The 17,378-nt window shown below is 38.3% G+C and overlaps 1 protein-coding gene across 13 annotated transcripts in view; it reads left to right on the top strand.

Annotated features, from left to right (window-relative positions):
* The window catches only part of ESRRG (estrogen related receptor gamma), a 481,625-nt gene that overhangs the window by 101,908 nt on the left and 362,339 nt on the right, over positions 1-17,378 (top strand). For 9 of the 13 annotated variants that reach the window (XM_082217706.1, XM_082217700.1, XM_082217698.1 and 6 more), the window contains one exon: positions 4,453-4,561. The exons of the other annotated variants lie outside the window; for them this stretch is intronic. The gene's annotated coding sequence lies outside the window, so the exon portion shown is untranslated. The remainder of the gene's footprint in view (positions 1-4,452; positions 4,562-17,378) is intronic. 13 annotated transcript variants of the gene reach the window in all.

Raw genomic sequence — 17,378 nt, 5'->3', positions numbered from 1 at the left:
AGGTTCTGCTTGTTAGCACCTTTTAGGGCACAACCTGAGCTTCTGTCATGGTGGAACCTCACACTAGTGGCATTCCTCTCTACTAGCATAGACTGGCAGAGATGTATCTATACATCATCTAACTGGCACTGGGATGGGGTTAGGATTGTGCAGCAACATGCTGTTTCAAATAAATGATTTTTACCCATGAAGAATGGCATCCTGAAACTAATACTGTACTGGAATTGCTAATAGACTTGTGTGTGCATCAGTCCAAAATATAATTTTGAAATATGTTCCAATACTTATTACCTCTGAATGAAAACAATACATGGATTTTAAAAAAACCAGACTATACTGAAATGTGTAAGTAGATGTGTTGTGCTATGTGTTTAGCTATGCTAGAATGAACTGTTCTTTAAAACAGCATTTTTAGATACTGTTATTTCCATTTCAAAGTAAAAGTATCTTATATGAAAAGGTTCAATTCCCCAGTGAGAAAAAAGGTTGTATGAGTTTCTTGACTCACCTTTTTTCATGTTTTGATCATATGTGAAGATCAGAACACTCCATCTTTTTTGTCAACATTGCTGTGGGAAAAAATGTCAGTTGAACATTTCCCTAGGGATGTAAAGGTTCTGTCCTGTTGCGTTAGGCTTTGTTTTCCTTTATCCTTTGGTTGCTCAGATAGTGTGTTGCTGAATATGCATATTAGTTTTACATAAAGTGGTAAATTTTCAGCATCCAAATAAACACAGATTTTTATTATTTCTGGCAAAAGTAAACCACGTCTATCCATAAATGTACACTATTTAGACCACAGGTTTTTTATGTTATTAAAAGTTGAGAAAGAACATAAAAGTTTGGATGTTGGAGCAGTAGGTTTTTTTTTTAAAGGTTCCATCTTGGAGCATGAAAATAAATTTGACTACTCAGTCCCAAGTACGTTTGTTCGGAATAAGGTTACTTCCAGATGATCTGTTCACTGGGCATTCATCATGATTTGTTTGCACAACATTTGTGGGGAGGTTAGACAGCACGAGTGGTATATTAAGCATTCATTTTGATTTGTTTGTGGGGATGTTGTGTCGAGCCGTTGTTATTTCACACTTTCCAATATTCCTCTGCCCCTTTAAAATTTGTTGAGGGGTTATTGGGTGGTTGTTTTTATTTTGATTGTGTATTTTGTGGTTTTATAGTCTGATTTTATTCTGTGAACTGCTCTGAGAACTGCAGGTATAGGACGCTATATCATCATCATTATCATTAATAATAATAATGTAATAATAATAATAATAATAATAATAATAATAATTCCTGTCACTTTCCATTTCCCCAAAAGTATGTTTTCAGGGAAGGGAGAGCAGGTTTGTTGTGCAAGAGCACCAGATCAGGTTTAATTACACAGTCTGAATTTGCTAGTATGTGATTGAATCCTACACCAAAATAACCACAGTCTGGTAGTTCCTCCTAGTAATAGCCTTATGCAGCGGTCTTAGGCAGGTCTACTCAGAAGTAAGCTCCACTGAACTCTGTGGAACTTAGTTCTGAGTAAATGGGTATAGGATTTGGCTGTAAGTGTGCTTAGGATAGCAGCCTTACTGAGGCTTTATCTGAAGAAAAAACTGTCTTGTTTTTATTTGACTAGTAATCTATAACTTTATTCTTATGTCATCTGTAGTGCCTTCCCCAAATGGTACTATAATTAGCTTTTGTGTACACTTTAACTTAGCCATACAGTTGTCATACGATCCAAAGATTGCCTGTTGTAGTCTTAAAGTCCCCTTGATACATACTCTGTAGAGAAACAGATTTCCCAGCAGATTTCCCAGCAGAAGTAAGGAATTCATTCACATTATTCCTTTTTCTTTTTGCATGATAGTTTAGCTGCACTTTGCATACACTATATTTATTAATTAATCACCTCTTCTCATCACTGTTTTGGCAAGTGTCCTATAATAATAATAATAATAATAATAATAATAATAATAATAATAATTTTTATTTATACCCCGCCCTCCCCAGCCAAGGCCGGGCCCCTGTACATTTAATCACTGTAACACTTCTGTACACATTACAATCCTTTTAGATATCTAGATTAAAAATCCTACTAGAACATTCTGAGTACTAAATCATACAGAATTACAGTATTATTAGAAGCATTAAAAGATAAGAAGCTTTATTATACATTTTGGGAGACTTAGACTGTAACACAAACAAGTGTAAGGAGGAAGGAAAACTTTATGCCTAAAATATACTGGTGATCACAGTATTACACAATAATAATTTTGTAGTTGCTTCACTAGCAAATAATGTATCTTCTTATTATTTTTTATGTTAATCAGTAGCCAATCTTCAAGACTTAAAATTGGGAGGTTGGGAAGGGTGTGTGTGAGCAGCCAGAAAAATGTGAAGGCAAATGAATATTATCATGCCACATTGGTAATATTATAAAATGGGCTTCAATGATTTATCACCTGTTGAAGTGAGTTGATTTTATGGGCCATGAGGGGAGTAAAGGCTCTTAATGTAACATTATTTCATCCCTGAACCTAAAGTAAGTGTCGTGACATCATCATGTCTCCCTGCCCCCATACCCCATCATTGGCTAGTATGGTAATGGATAATGTGAAATTGCATAATAGGTATGTGCCTGAATTTTACACAGATTGGGTGGTATTAACTTGACAAAAAGTTGTTGTTTTGCTTACAGTGCTATCTTAAGTATTTTTACTTCTCTACTTTAAGAGCTACAAGTAGCTAATGAGGGTTTGAGGGGGAGGAGGTGTTCTGCTTTTGTATATTCTGTTTGAAAGGTGGCAACCTAGTCACTGAATAGATTACTTTAGGCTGATAAACTATTCAGAGATAAACTATTCAGAGGTAAACTACAGTGGTGCCTCACAAGATGAAATTAATCCGTTCCGCGAGTCTCTTCGTCTTGCGTTTTTTGTCTTGCGAAGCACGGCTATTAGCGGCTTAGTGGCTATTAACGGCTTAGCGGCTATTAATGGCTTAGCGGCTTTAAGAAAAAGGAAACAAACTCGCAAGAACTCACAAGACGTTTCGTCTTGTGAAGCAAGCCCATAGGGAAATTCGTCTTGCGGAACGTCTCAAAAAACGGAAAACTCTTTCGTCTTGCGCGTTTTTCGTCTTGCGAGGCATTCGTCTTGCGAGGTACCACTGTATTAGAGTTCAACAACTTTTTTTAATTATTAAGATTATTAATTATTAAGACATTCTACTCTCTAGTTTTGTAGTAAAATAAACCATCATGTTCTAGTTGTCGGCACATGGAAATCCTTTCTCCACTATCAAATGCCTCCAATATGGCTCCTAAGAAATGGGAAATCCTTTTTTAAATACATATGAGATTTATAGCCAGTTTCTAAGGCTTTTTTCATAGTATGCAGAATGCAAGAGTAAACACAACCTGAAGTTAATTGCTTTCTTAGGGGAAAAAAGTTCAGTTTCTGAGGATTGATTTAGAGTCTTGGTTTACCAAAGAACATGAGCCAGGAACTGGTGGTGGTTGCCATTTACAAAAAGCGACACCCTGATACAACACAGTGCTCTTCTCTATGTTGGGTCTCGCCTTTAGTATGGACAGAAAGGTGTTTGGGTAATTTCAAATTCTAGTTTGTGCATTAACCTCATACACTCCAGCCCATGTTGCTATACCGAATCAGATAACTGGTTCATCCAACTCAGCATTGCTACACTGACTAGCAGCAGCTCTCCAGGGTTTCAGGTAGGGACTCTTTCCTGGAATTAAAGGATGGCACATTACATGCCCACAAAGATTTATCAATAAAGCATTCTGGATGGTTGTGGGAACAACAGAGCCCCCTTTCTGTTTAATGAACACTCTTCACTGCCTATTTATAGCTACTTCTGTTTCTCTTATAAAAGAGTAATTTATTCCTGAAGTATCTCCAACCAATCAGGCCTTACGTAGGCAAATTGTGATTATATCACATTATCATATAGTCAATTCCTACACATTATTGTGTCACACTGCCAGATATGAATGAGGTCAGTACTGCTGCCCTCATTCTGAATGAGTGAACATGTTCATTCACCACAGATCATAAATCCACCCAAATAATCACCCAGTCAGCATATGTGTGCATGCATGTGCACAATTCATAGAGGAGAAAAGGAGGTTTTGCGAAACATGTGTCATTGTTTTGGCTCAATATGGATACATATTTACTGTTTAGTACACCACACTGGAATTTAATTAGAATAGAGTATGTCAACTGTATATTGAAATGCATAGGGGCAGCAACATTTATGCTTCTTGCTCTATGTATTAACTGTGCTCTAGTGAATTATTTAACCAAATACTTTAAAATCAAAGTGCTAAAATAATCCTCAGACACTTAACACCTGATCCATTTTTTGATCTTGTTGGTAATGGATAGTTCCACATTAAATCTGTATATAATTCTTAGCATTTTACTTTTTCAGAGTTGGACAGAAAATACCTCTTTAAAAACTCAAGTAGATAGCATGCGACCCTGTCCTGGTTCAAGCCTGGATAAAGAGAAGTAGTGGCTGAGTCAAGCAGTCCCTGCAGGTGAGATTTTCAGGGAGTTACAAGGGAATGCAGGAATACGGGTATATGTGTTAACACGCAGCGTAGCCTGAATAAGGCACTAATGATTATTTATACAACTAATCTTGAAGAGCTAAACAATATTGCCTTGCAAAATGAAAAATCTCTTATATCTGTGTCTGTTGTAGGTTGGCCTTTGGCCTTTGAAATAAGCATGTTGTGTGGTATAATTTGTAATGTTCCTTTCCTTCACCTACTTTGGAGGATTTGAAATCTGCTTACCTTATCTAGACCATAGGAAGTCAACATAATACTCTACAGATGTTGTTGGGCAACAATTCCCTGGCAGCTTTGCCAATGGGCAGGAGAGCTGGGCTGTGTAGTTCCACAGCATGCTCACCAGTACTGATCTAGATCCATTGAAGTGGATGCAGCTTGTGCCATGTAGTGTGGTTTGCCAGCTTCTTGTCAAACCTTTCTGCAGTCCCGAATCATATATTTGAGATGCTGTTCGGGCAGATTTCAAAGAAACCTAAAACGAACCTTTCAGGTGTTTTTGAACCACAACTCCCATTATCCCTGGCCATTGGCTATGCTCCTGAGGCTGATAAGAGTTCACCAAAGCATCTGGAGGGCACCAGGTTGGAGAGAGCTGTTCTACACTGCTTGGCAATGGCTCTTCAGGGTCCCATATGTGGGAATAGCTGGAGATGCAATTTATTGAACTTAGGACCAGACAAGTAATATGTTCAAAAATGAATATGCTAGGGTAAAGTGGAAAAAATGCATGTATTAGTGAAGATAACACACAAAATGGATAATATAAGGGGGAATTGCTTACCAAAATGTTATATTACATACACTAATGTGTATATTAGGAGATTGCAAACTAATTGCAAACTGATGTGACCTGAACTTAACATTAGAAAAATAAAAAGCAAAGAAACCAATATTGACAGATCTGCCTGTTCCTAGCTAGCAGCAATAGTATCCCGCATGTGAGAACACTACTAGCTCAGAGAGTTTTATCCTTTATTTTATATATGAATTCCATGTTTTCTTTGAAGAGATCCAACACAAAAACACTCCTGATTGTAAGCATGGCTATAAGTAGCTTGGCTTCCTTGTAACCTATGAAATGCATATTTAAGTCACTCTTGAAACAGATGATTAAGACCTTATACTCAAACAGTTTTGCAGAAATGAAAGACATATAATTATCAACAGGGGAAAAAATGAAAAGCAATCCAAAATATGAAGAGCACCCATCAGCCATTTGGCAAAAGCTCTGACTTGAGGTGGGGAGGGAAGAAGATAGAGAATAATGAATTCATCAAACTGTAAATGCACAAACCAATGGAGCGCTTAGACTTCAATTCAAGGCAAATGGAAAGAGAGCCCCCATTACTGTTGAGATATACAGACACAGCCCCACTAATCATTTGGTCATGCTTGGGAGGCAGCAAGTCATCACAGGCCATGACATGAGGAGAACAGTGCGTCAGGATTTGTTGTAAGAAAAAAAATATGTTTATTTAACATCCATATCCGAAGTCCTTGTCCCTCATCATCCTTTCTCCCTCAATACACATACCTGGAGAAAAAGTTCACAAAGCCCTGTTAAACTCTTTCAGCTAAACAAAATCTGTCAATCAAGGAATATACTAAGGTATTTGAAACCTTATACCATGTCTACCCAATATTCTAGAAGTGTTAAATTAGTCATGTGGATATTACAACATGTGAATGACTGTAGACTGCGTAGGTAATTACACGAGATCTCTGAGTAAGTGCAGTACTTTAAAAAAATGCAAGTGGACCTTAAAATCTCAATGAAGCTGAAAAAATAATTTTAGCCATGAACACAGTGAAAAAAATATTGTGCAGAAATGTGTGTAGCATGATCCATACTAAGTCTGTGGGCCCATTCTGCTAATCACATGTGCCAAGGTTTTCAGACATAACTATTAATTAGTTATGGTATTGTAAAGGTGAAATCCATGAGTGATCAGAAGGTGATAAGGGCTATGTAACAATCTGGCTTAATGTTGAAGGGGAAAAGCCATGTTGGTCTACTACCATGCTGACTTTCTTTGATGGGTAAAAGGATGCTCTGTGACATACTTGCAAGTGCAAAAGGATGCACTGTGAAATATTTGCAAGTAGATAGCTAGTTTTTAAACAAATTTATACTAACGTATATAGTCTTCCAAAAGTACTAGACAACAAGACATATTTCAGGGATCTTTCTATAAGAACATCTTTGAGCTTGCATATACAAACTTTTTCACATTTTTCTTAGAAAAATAGATTGCCAATGCCCTATTATAAAATGCTTTGAAATGGTTAAAATGGCTTACAGTGTGCTGTAGAGGATGCATACAATTTTGTAAAATAATAATGAAGTTGCGGGGATATCAGATTTTCAATCCTAACTATGCTTACTGAGAAGCAAGCCTTATTGAATTCAGAGGAGCTTATACTCATGTTTGAAAAGAAGATTCTTAAGCATTAGAAAGCACTTACTATCCTTCGAAAATGATGTAGTTACAAGTTTAGTACACCTCACACTGCCTAAACAAGGAGAGTTCCTTAAGCATTCAGATTCAGTGTTACAATTTGAGGCGCAATTTTTTAAAAAAAAAATAACAACAAACGACTGAAAAGCATTGTATTTGATATGATGTCATGTGACCATGAATATTCCAGGGACAAATTTAATTTAGATTACAGTTACTAAAGGTCAACTTTACAAAATGTCCACCGGAGGCAGTGAAATGAAGTAAAAAGTCTAGCAAATATGGATTATGAAAGGTCATGGTAGCCTTTCACCTGGCTTTAAACTGTAGGAAATATGGAAATCCATTGGTTTGGTTTGTCCTGCTTCCTATGAAAGATTTGTCAAAATAAAGAATTCTAGCTTGCTTTACTGTGCCAGTCAATCTGCTGAAGACAGCAGAATTGGAATATCAGGAACCCTGTAGGACAATATAAAAATGAACCTAGACCAGAACAACAGCATTCCTGGAATTTGAACAGTAGTTAACCTCAACAGATCTTGATCTTGAAAAATTGTTGCCCAGATCCAAAGAATTGTTATAACTGCTTCCATACAGCCAAGAGAGGTTTGGATATAAAATTTGTTTGTTTGTTTGTTTTAAAAAGCAACTTTTTAAAACACTCATCCCCAAATGTGACAAGTTTCAAGAAAGTTTTAGAAGTGTTTATTATATGGCATGTTTTTAAATCATTTTTTAAAAGTCCTATTAAGTTATTTTTGTAACCCTGTTCCTCAGCATTTTGTACCTCTAGAGAGCCAGTTACAGCATGGTTCTTGGTTTGCATGGCTTTTGGTGTCTTTAGTGTTCCTGCTGTGTTTATGCTGTGTGAGCTACAGCCATTCTTACATTCTCAAGCATGCACACTTCAACATTGTGAGTAGGATGATTGAGCAGTCAGTTCATGGCAGAGCCATGGGCAGTGGCTCAAGATGAGCCAGGAGGTTTAAAGTCAAGGAACAAACTATGAATCATCGCTGAGGACAAGGGAGGAATCATTAAACCAGAAGGCAGGGTTGAAGAGTAGACCAGAGGGCAGAAGCAAACCAAAGGACAAATCAAAGGATGTACAAACTAGAGCTTAGGAGGACTTCATTGCTCAGGCAAGGCTTAACTCACACAAGGATTGTTTTATAGTCCTTCCTTTCCAGGAATAGCCAGTGATCAACTTGGTTAGGCAGATCCAGGACCTGATAGCATATAATTGCTGAGGCAGCTGATAAAACCTGCAACTCTGTGGCTTACCACATGAAGAAGCTACAAACAGATCTGAAGGCACCAGTATCAGCAGCTCCCAACAATCTGGTCCTGGTTACCCCACCCCCAAGCTCCCTCTGCCTCAGGCAATCTGTGCACATAAGCCTAAGGATGAGTGGACTGTCTCCTTATTCTGTAGAAAGAATTAAAAGCTCCTGATTGGAGCATTGTGTTTGGCTATGATAGAACAGGAAAATATAGCTGTAACTCACCCATGCAAAAGTGGTAGGGAAGTGAGGGTTCTGCGAACCCCCATGGAGACCCATTTGACCACAGACAAATGCTGGGTGCGCAGGACTGCACCCTTTGCTGCTTATTGAGTACTCACTCATTTTTCATAATCATGTTGTCCCACTGACCTGAATAAAGATGGCAATGCTTATGTTTGTCTTTTTGTCAATTGGTATACCAGAGGGTTTTATGTGAAACGTTTTGCCCTTGAGTTCATTTATTTTATACACTCCTGTTTGCAGAAAAAATAGCTTTTCTTTGTCCTTCATTTGTCCCAATCATTGTATTTTCAAAGTAAAGGATAGGAAAAGGATAGGTCATTTGAAGAAGGAATACATGATATACTAACATGGTTGCTTTTTCAAGTTTATATAACCATCTTATTTCATTTCTGAGATCCCAATTGATGTCTGTTTTTATTTAAAATGTCTGGAAGGGTAACTTCTGAATGTACCGTCCAAGATAATAGCATTAACTGGCATGGCTGCAAAATCAATAATAGAAACAAAAATATAAGTCTTCTGATTAAGAGTGACACAAAACAAATTTGTTAACTAAAACAGATGTAGTCAACAGTTTAAACATATATCATAAATGTTTAAACTCCATTTGGATTTCTTTTTTGCTTTATCATTTAATACATCATTCTCATGAAAGTTAGCTTTGCCATGTGCAAAACAATCTGTGAAAAGAAAAGGAAAAGTTGACTGTGAAGTGCTTTTCCTTCTCTTCCTAGCTAAATAAATAAAAATTAGACTTCACTGAAGGAAAGTAATTGAAAATGCTAATTCAATGCCTATAGACTAAAACTTTGAAGGACACATCTTTGTAATTTTGGCATCTTGGAAAACTAGGAGGGCAGAAATAAAAATAGATCATTGACCATGAATGCCCTTTTCCAGATGGAAAGTTTAAGTAATTCCATATTGTATTTTTAAAATTTATAGAACGATATGGTTGTATCCAGCTCTGCTGGTGCAACAGGCTTCCATGCATGCAATGGAGCTTCCTTTTCCTCTTCAGCCCCCATACACCCACAAAATCAGATCCATAGATTTAGGGGACACTCTGGAACAGATTATGGGGGTGCATGGGGGGGGAGGAGGAAATGTAAGTCCTGTTGCACCACTGGAGCTACAAAGGAGAATTGCTAGTCAACGAGATGTACAATACTGCAAAGGTTAGTTGTAACTTGGGGCCAAAATAGGCATGATTTGGGAGATTTGCGTTTAGAAATGCTAACTTCTCTTCTTAAACTGAAAAACAGAGGTCCTAACAACATAATAAGCGCCTGCTGGATGAGGCTAGCTGTCACTCAGATGCCTGTGGAAAACCAGCAAGTAGGATGTGAGGACTTTTCCCTTCTGTGGTTTCCAACTGGTATTCAGAAGCATTCCTTTCTCTGACCATGGAGGCAGAGCATAGCCATCCTGGCTAGAAGCATAGGATGTTAATTAGGTAACTGCATGGTTGAAGAGAAATTTTTCGCCTGGTGCCTAAAGGTGCATAATGAAGACACCAGCCAGACCGCCCTGGGATGCGCATTCCACAAATTGGGAGCCACAGCAAAAAGACCTGTTTTTGTGTTGCCACCCTCCAGACCTCTTGTGGAGGAGGCGCATGAAGAAGGGCCTCAGATGATGATCACAGGGTCCAGGTACATTCTTATACAGAGAGGCAGTTCTTGAGGTATTGCGGTCCATATGGAATATGGTTAGTATCATGGACTGGTTGGATGTGGAGAAATGGTGGCAGGAACCAGTTGGGGAACCACCAAGGGAAACAGGTTCAGAGTCTGGGGACAACAAGGAATTAATCAGTGGGAAAGGAGGGAGATGGCTGGGAAGAGAAGGTGTCGGAAGCTGAAGGCTTAGTGAGCTGGGAGAGTATGGCAGAGAGAAGTCCAGAATCAGAGGCAGAAGCCGAAGCAGGTAGGTAGGAGGGAGGAGGCTAAGAGGCAGAGATGAGTCAGGCTGGTGTAGAGTCACAGATGTCTTCCCTTCCTGCTGTGACAAGCTCCCCTCCTCCTCCTCCTGTCTCCCAGAAGCAGAAAAGGGCTGAAATGGGTGGAGCAGTGGCAGGCAGCACACAGGCAAAGTCTCTGATTGCTTGGAAAGAAACCTGGAGTAGAGAGGACTTAATCAGCTGTAGGGAGATGGGGACAGTCTCAACAACTGATTCATGGGGTAAGACCTGCTGGGGATGAGCTGCTGTGCTCATTATGCCTGACATTCAGCCAAGTCTGTGAGGATTGTGTTTTTGCTAATAAAGAGTTAACTCCAACTTTGAACAGTGCTATTTACTACTGGCTCTCACTGTGGCAGTTGGCCACTGTGGGAGAAGAATGCTAAACTAGTTAAGCCTTTAGTGTGATCCAGCAGGGCTTTTCTTAACCATTGGATCAGCTCATAATTCAAGTCCCAATTGATTCAGCTCTTGGTGCTGGAACAATGCAATTATTTTCAGCACTGGGGCAGTATAACCACTGTTTGACAGTGCACAATCCTATGGAATGTGGCCATTAGCCATTCTAAATGAAGTTATAGACAGCTGGACATCCAGGAGTTTTGATATAAAACATTTATTCATTCTGGCCTCATTAGATAAACATCTGAACAGAAATGTCGACTAATTACTGCATTTTGATGGAAGACTGAAATAAAAAGGTACTAATTCAGGACTCCTTGCAATAAAGATAAGTCAGCATCTTAACCCCAAACACATTGTTCTTGCATATCTCAATCAATATGGATTCTGTCTGAAATCAATTTTCAGCTGCAAATATGATTGTTAAATAATTCACAAGTTGCAGGCCTTCAGGCAAGAAGAGGTTAGAGAAACAGCAGAAAAGTGGTGATCTCCACCTACGATGCATTTTCAATTAAAAGAGGAGGACATTTGTAAAAGATGGTTTCATAACTGAGGTGGCAATCTTTTTTATTTTTAAGAGATAAATGGCACTGTAGATTCTTTGTCTCCTGTGGTATATTTTTTAATGTTCCATGTTTTTAACCACACACACAAACCCTGTTGGATAAGTAAGAAATATATAAAGCAAAACTTAAGAGCAGTTTTGAAGTCAAGAAAGGGTCAGTAATGGAAAGCGATAGCATCAAAAATTAAAAGCACAATCCAATTGTGAGAAAGTCCAGTTGAATTCAATATGGCTTAATCCAAAGTAAATGGGTCTAGCTAATCTTTGGTCCTTCAGATGTTACTAGACTACAGTTCCCATCATCCCTAGTTATTGGCCGTGCTGGCTGGGACTGATGTGTTTGGTAGCAGGTATACCTTGAAAATTAGGGTGGGGGTGCATTTCCTCAGGGACTGTATAGGGTATGTAAGCTATGCATCTTTGTAGAACTAAATCAGTCTTCCTCCAAGCTGAGACCCTACAGACATTTTGGACTAAAATTCCCATCACCCCAGCCAGCGTTCACATGATGACTGGGGCTGGTGGAAGTTGTAGTTCAAAATATCAGGAGGGCACCATGTTGGGGAAGGCAAAACTAAATGCAGAAACACATCTACTTTTAAAATGTAGTTGTAATGAGCCAAATGCTGGCCTTTGCATACTGATCTTCATTTCTGAATCTGGTACTGAACTGAATGAAGTTTCTTTGTACAAAATACGAGAAGAAATGTGCTTAGTAGGAAATGTAGTTAGAATTTATTGTACTATTAAAATCCTATTGGGTCTTTATTTATGAAATGTGTTTCCTATATTTGAGGTTTAGGGAGTCTTGATAATGAGGCTTGTAAGATTCATGTTTCCTTTTCTGCAGCTTAATTTAGGCTCTATATCAAATATGTAAACTAATATTATATCTTCCTGCAGCTTTTGTGTATAAGACATACATTTTGTCCCTATTTCTATCCACTGTTTCATTTTATAAAATCTAAGCTGGTAAATGGCACTTGATTGACAAGATCCCATATTCCTTGCTATTTCATTAAACCAAGTACATTTGACAGAAGCAGTAAATAAATCCAGAGGAATTTGTTGCCACTTTTACAACAACTTTTGTTGCAAAGGCTGAAGAAATAGCATGTCTGCACAAAAGGGAGCATCCCTGGATTCTCATGCAATAGATGCATGCATAGCCTTGTCCAAAAACATTCTGAAATTTCATGACAAGAACTTTGGATACACTGGATATCTGTGGAATTGCACAAATAATTACTATCATTATTGTCTAATAAAAAAATAGGCAGGACCGTGGGGGTGGGGTGGAGAATGATCTCCAGAGGAAATTCTATTCCAATTTAGTTTTTGTTTGCTTAGATTTGGCCAAATGGCTTTAGAGAGCAATTACTGATGTTTCAATGACCTCTTGGTTCAATTGAATTAGAGAACTTAATGAAGTTTCCCTCCCTCAGTATTGGTCTTTGCTGCCTTTTAAAATTGATGAAACAGAGTGTTTGGAAGATATTGCACTAATGCTGGCTGTTATTCTCATACTTGCATTTAGCTAGTATATATTTCATACAAATATGCACACTCACAATATGAGAAGAAGCTACAGCATGGTGGGCTCATGCACGTCTCCTTCCCCTCTCTCTCCTCCATTACAACTGAGGTCATTGGAAGCTTCTGTTTCTGTTGTTTATTAGCCATAGTTTAACATGTTTAACCATCCTAAACTGTGGTTAATCTTAACTGTGATTAGTGCAGGGAACTAGCCTTACAAATAATGGTGGTGTGGTGTAGTGGTTAAGAGTGGTAGTCTCGTAATCTGGGAAACCGGGTTCGCGTCTCCGCTCCTCCACATGCAGCTGCTGGGTGACCTTGGGCCAGTCACACTTCTTTGAAGTCTCTCAGCCCCACTCACCTCACAGAGTGTTTGTTGTGGGGGAGGAAGGGAAAGGAGAATGTTAGCCGCTTTGAGACTCCTTAAAGGGAGTGAAAGGCGGGATATCAAATCCAAACTCTTCTTCTTCTTCTTCTTTAAAGATGCCTTGTTTCAACTAACCATCATTAAGATTAACCACAGTTTGTTGTGTTTGGGTAACATGGTAAACAGTGGCTTATGTGAAATGGAAATGAAAGTTTCTGAACTCCCATTCACAAATACTCTGGAAGAAGAGATAATGGATAAGTACATAAGCCTAATTCATTCTCACATTGTTACATCCCAAGCAGCCCACTGTTCACGTCAAAACACACTTACTCTTCTATTCCGTCTTCATTGGATATTATGGGAAAACTTGGGTTAAATTGTAGAAGGTAAATGAATGGATTGTAAATTTCATCCAAATGAAATAAATAGCAATATCCTACTGTTCATCGTAGAATATAGTAATCTGGGATATATGGTGTCTGAACAATCAAGGTAATTTTTTTAACCAGTGTAGCAAAACCTAAGAGTCTTCTAATTCTTTTCTCAAAGCCATATATACTAATAGACACAATCATATTGTGTGGCAATGTATTTCATAAATTCCACGTTGTGTGTTTAACCAATTGAATAAATTACCCAAAGATGTGCTGTTCCTTGTCTACCTGAAACCTACTGTTCTTTAATATTTTCCCTCAGTAGAAAATATGGTTAAGCTGAATCATCTGTCATTTCCTGGATCCTTTTTTTGAGTTCTTCCTTCCAAAAGCAGTTCAGAGACAGAACAGATCTGTTAAGATGGCATCATATGATTTCAGGTGATGGACATGTGATATTCATAGCCACAGCAGTACATGCCCAACAGTCGTGACTGGTCAGTTACATACTTCTAGGGATCAGTTGTGATCCATTTCATGCCTCCATAATACCAAATATTAGATGCACAGAGTTGTGGATTTCCAGTCAAGTGCCACATTGGACATAATGGTAAGCCAGTCACTTCATAGTTTGTTTCCATACTTCTGGAAAGAAGAAGTGAGGAGTACTCAAACTTCATGCACTATATTCAGGTACATAGCCATGTTGGTCTGATGCAGTCAAATATCCCTTGCTTTTTCCTGTAGGACTAATTGCAGTCGTTAACAGTCGTCAACAGGTTTACCATACTAATTGAGTCAATCACCCATCTCCTACTACCCTCCTGAGAAAAACCCCACCCTACTCTCCCACTATATATTGGGGTCTGGTGACTTCTGTTTCAGTGTGTCTGAAGAAGTGTGTTTGCACACGAAAACTTATACCCAGAACAAACTTAGTTGGTCTCTAAGGTGCTACTGGACAATTTTTTTATTTATTTTGCATGCACTATACACAGATCTTGCACCAGCTAATTTGCCTAACTATGGTTTATGGCCAGAGTTCCTTCCAAATGCAGCCAGTGTATTCTCAAAGATTTTAATCAATAGTATTCCTCATAAGAATGTGATTTCAGGGGTAAATCTTTAGAAAAGTGGGAAAACTTCAAGCATGCAAGTTTGCTATAAAAAGTCTCCCATGTGGCTTCTGGGAAGCCAATAGCAGTGTTATTATTATATTAATTTTATATTAGAGTGGAATTTCATTGATTTCCTCCCTCAAATTCATTACTGTGAATTTTTATTGAATGCAATTAAAAAGATACCTATAGAATTCCTATTTTGAGCTGGAATTTGATCTACAATTATTCAGTTGTAAGGGGCTGCAGGCCAAACCTTCAGTTCTCACCTTCTCAAACCAACTTGCTTCTGTTTAGTAGGACAACAGTTAGGCACCTTTGGTATAATATTGTTGTGCTGACATTCCAAGGTTCTTTTGAGAGGGATACTGAGAAAGAAATGAAGCCCTAGTTAGAACCAAGCAAAACAGAGAAAGGATTTCATAGTCAAAAATATCAGTGGCAGTCCTTATTCGCAAAAATGGCCACATACTAATCGGTCACAGTAACTGCAAAAATAATAATTATTTCAGGAAATAAGGTTTGCTAATGCAAGTGCTGCCAAGTCTAAGGATACATGTCATTTGACTTGCCAAGGTGGATAATTATGGAGATTTCCATTCATTCTTATTCTGTTTAAAGCAACATGTAAGTTAGCTTTATTAGTTTTATATACATTCTGAGCACAGCTGACCCATAGTTCTTTCTACTGAGCTCACAATTATAAATACAGCACAAGCCTATCCTCAATGATAAAATAATGCAAAATAAAAATAAAGGCAAAGCATGAATTTACTTGCAGCATTATATACCTGCAAACCATATCTAGAATTTTTATATAATTAATGGGAGGGGTTGGTCCATGAAAGATCCAACAAATCTTTTGAAAGCCCCCCCCCTTTAATTGCAAGGGGGGGAAATACACTGAAAATGGGGGAGTTACATAAATGAGAGCAGGTGCAGTCGTGCAGAGGTAAGTATGCAGCATATGTAAGTGCAGTTGGAAAATCATTGTCTTGCAGAGAATACTCGAAATTGGTCCCTAATGGCCTTGGGTTTTGTCATATGGTCTTGATTATCAGGCTAAAATTGCATTGCCAATGCCTTTAGTGTGAACGAGATGGATGAATAATTATTACGTGCACTGAATACCTTTCCACAAGGAGGAACCAGGACATCCCCTGGTCACCCTAGCTACCATTTCACCCTGCTGTCAGGGAAACTGTAATCGGCCTATTCATCATTTCCTTATTTCTCCTATATAATATAAAAATCTATAAATAATGTGTGCATGTGTGTCCGCATACACTTAAACATGTGCACATGTAATTGCAAAGAGAAATTGTCGGTGTTCAGTGCAACTTGTGAGGAATTGTTTTGAGAGGAAAAATAGTCTCAAAGGGGAGTTAAGGGCAGGGTACTTCGTGGTGTTTTCCTCTTAACCCTACCACACATCTAAATTTAATGTGCACCTTCTTTAGCAGCAATTCCATGCATAACTGGACTGATTAAATCCTATTGACTTCAGTAGGATTTAAGCATACTAATTGTACAAGGACTACAGTGTTTCTGAACAAGAACAGGACTAGAAGAATTTCTGTTATAGAAATATATATACAGTGAAATGAGCACACATGCAAGTGTGTTGAGTGGCAGGATACCGTCCAGTTATAAATTGCTCTTATTAGTTAAAAGGGGCTTCCTGCCCCTTTTCTACTCCCTTTGCATATATTTTGCTTTCTTCATGTGAAATAATTGAAGGTTCCGGTAATGAGGGTAACAGAAAATATTGGTGAAAACATTAAGAGTAATCCTTAGTGGTATTCAAGAGTTCACCCTATCCCCCATTCTCCTCCCCTCAAAGCAAAATGTGCTTGAAGGATCAGAGATGATAAAGTTCAGAACCACTCTAAGATCTGTGACCATGACCACACTGCTCATTCATCACAGGAATATTTATTGTAAATCATGGCCTTGTGTGGCTGCTGCTTACCCTCTATGCAATCCTTTGCAATACTGGCAATTAGTTATGAGGGCCGCTAGCTCCTAAACACGGTACCTTGAACTTCAGAGCAAACACAAATAGACCACAACAAATTGTGCTTCCTGACAGGAAGTTCTGAATGCCTGATCAGAAGGATTATTTGTAGAGAGGTGCAGGCTTTTCAGAGCAAGATTTCCAGAGTCTGAAGGCTTCCTGATTAATTGCTTGATGCCTTTTGCCACTAAAATCCTAATGAGATGCCTGGGAAAAAACCCTACACAGTTTTGATTAAATAATCAGCCAATCACATCAGTAATTCGGTCTGCTGATTATTTTTACCAGCTGTTGTATTCATGGCTATTCTCTCTATAAGGGGTGTGTGCGTCTGAGGAATGCACAGCGTGCATTTGTATAATTCTAATGTGATAGGAAGCAGTCCTTGCTTTCTAAACTCACATTTTGTACAAAAGTGAGTGAGAGAGTGTGTGTGTTAATT

This window comes from Podarcis vaucheri (genome assembly GCF_965113315.1).
Source record: "Podarcis vaucheri genome assembly, chromosome: 3".
NCBI lineage: Eukaryota > Metazoa > Chordata > Lepidosauria > Squamata > Lacertidae > Podarcis > Podarcis vaucheri.
This window is presented reverse-complemented; position numbering and strand designations above follow the sequence as displayed.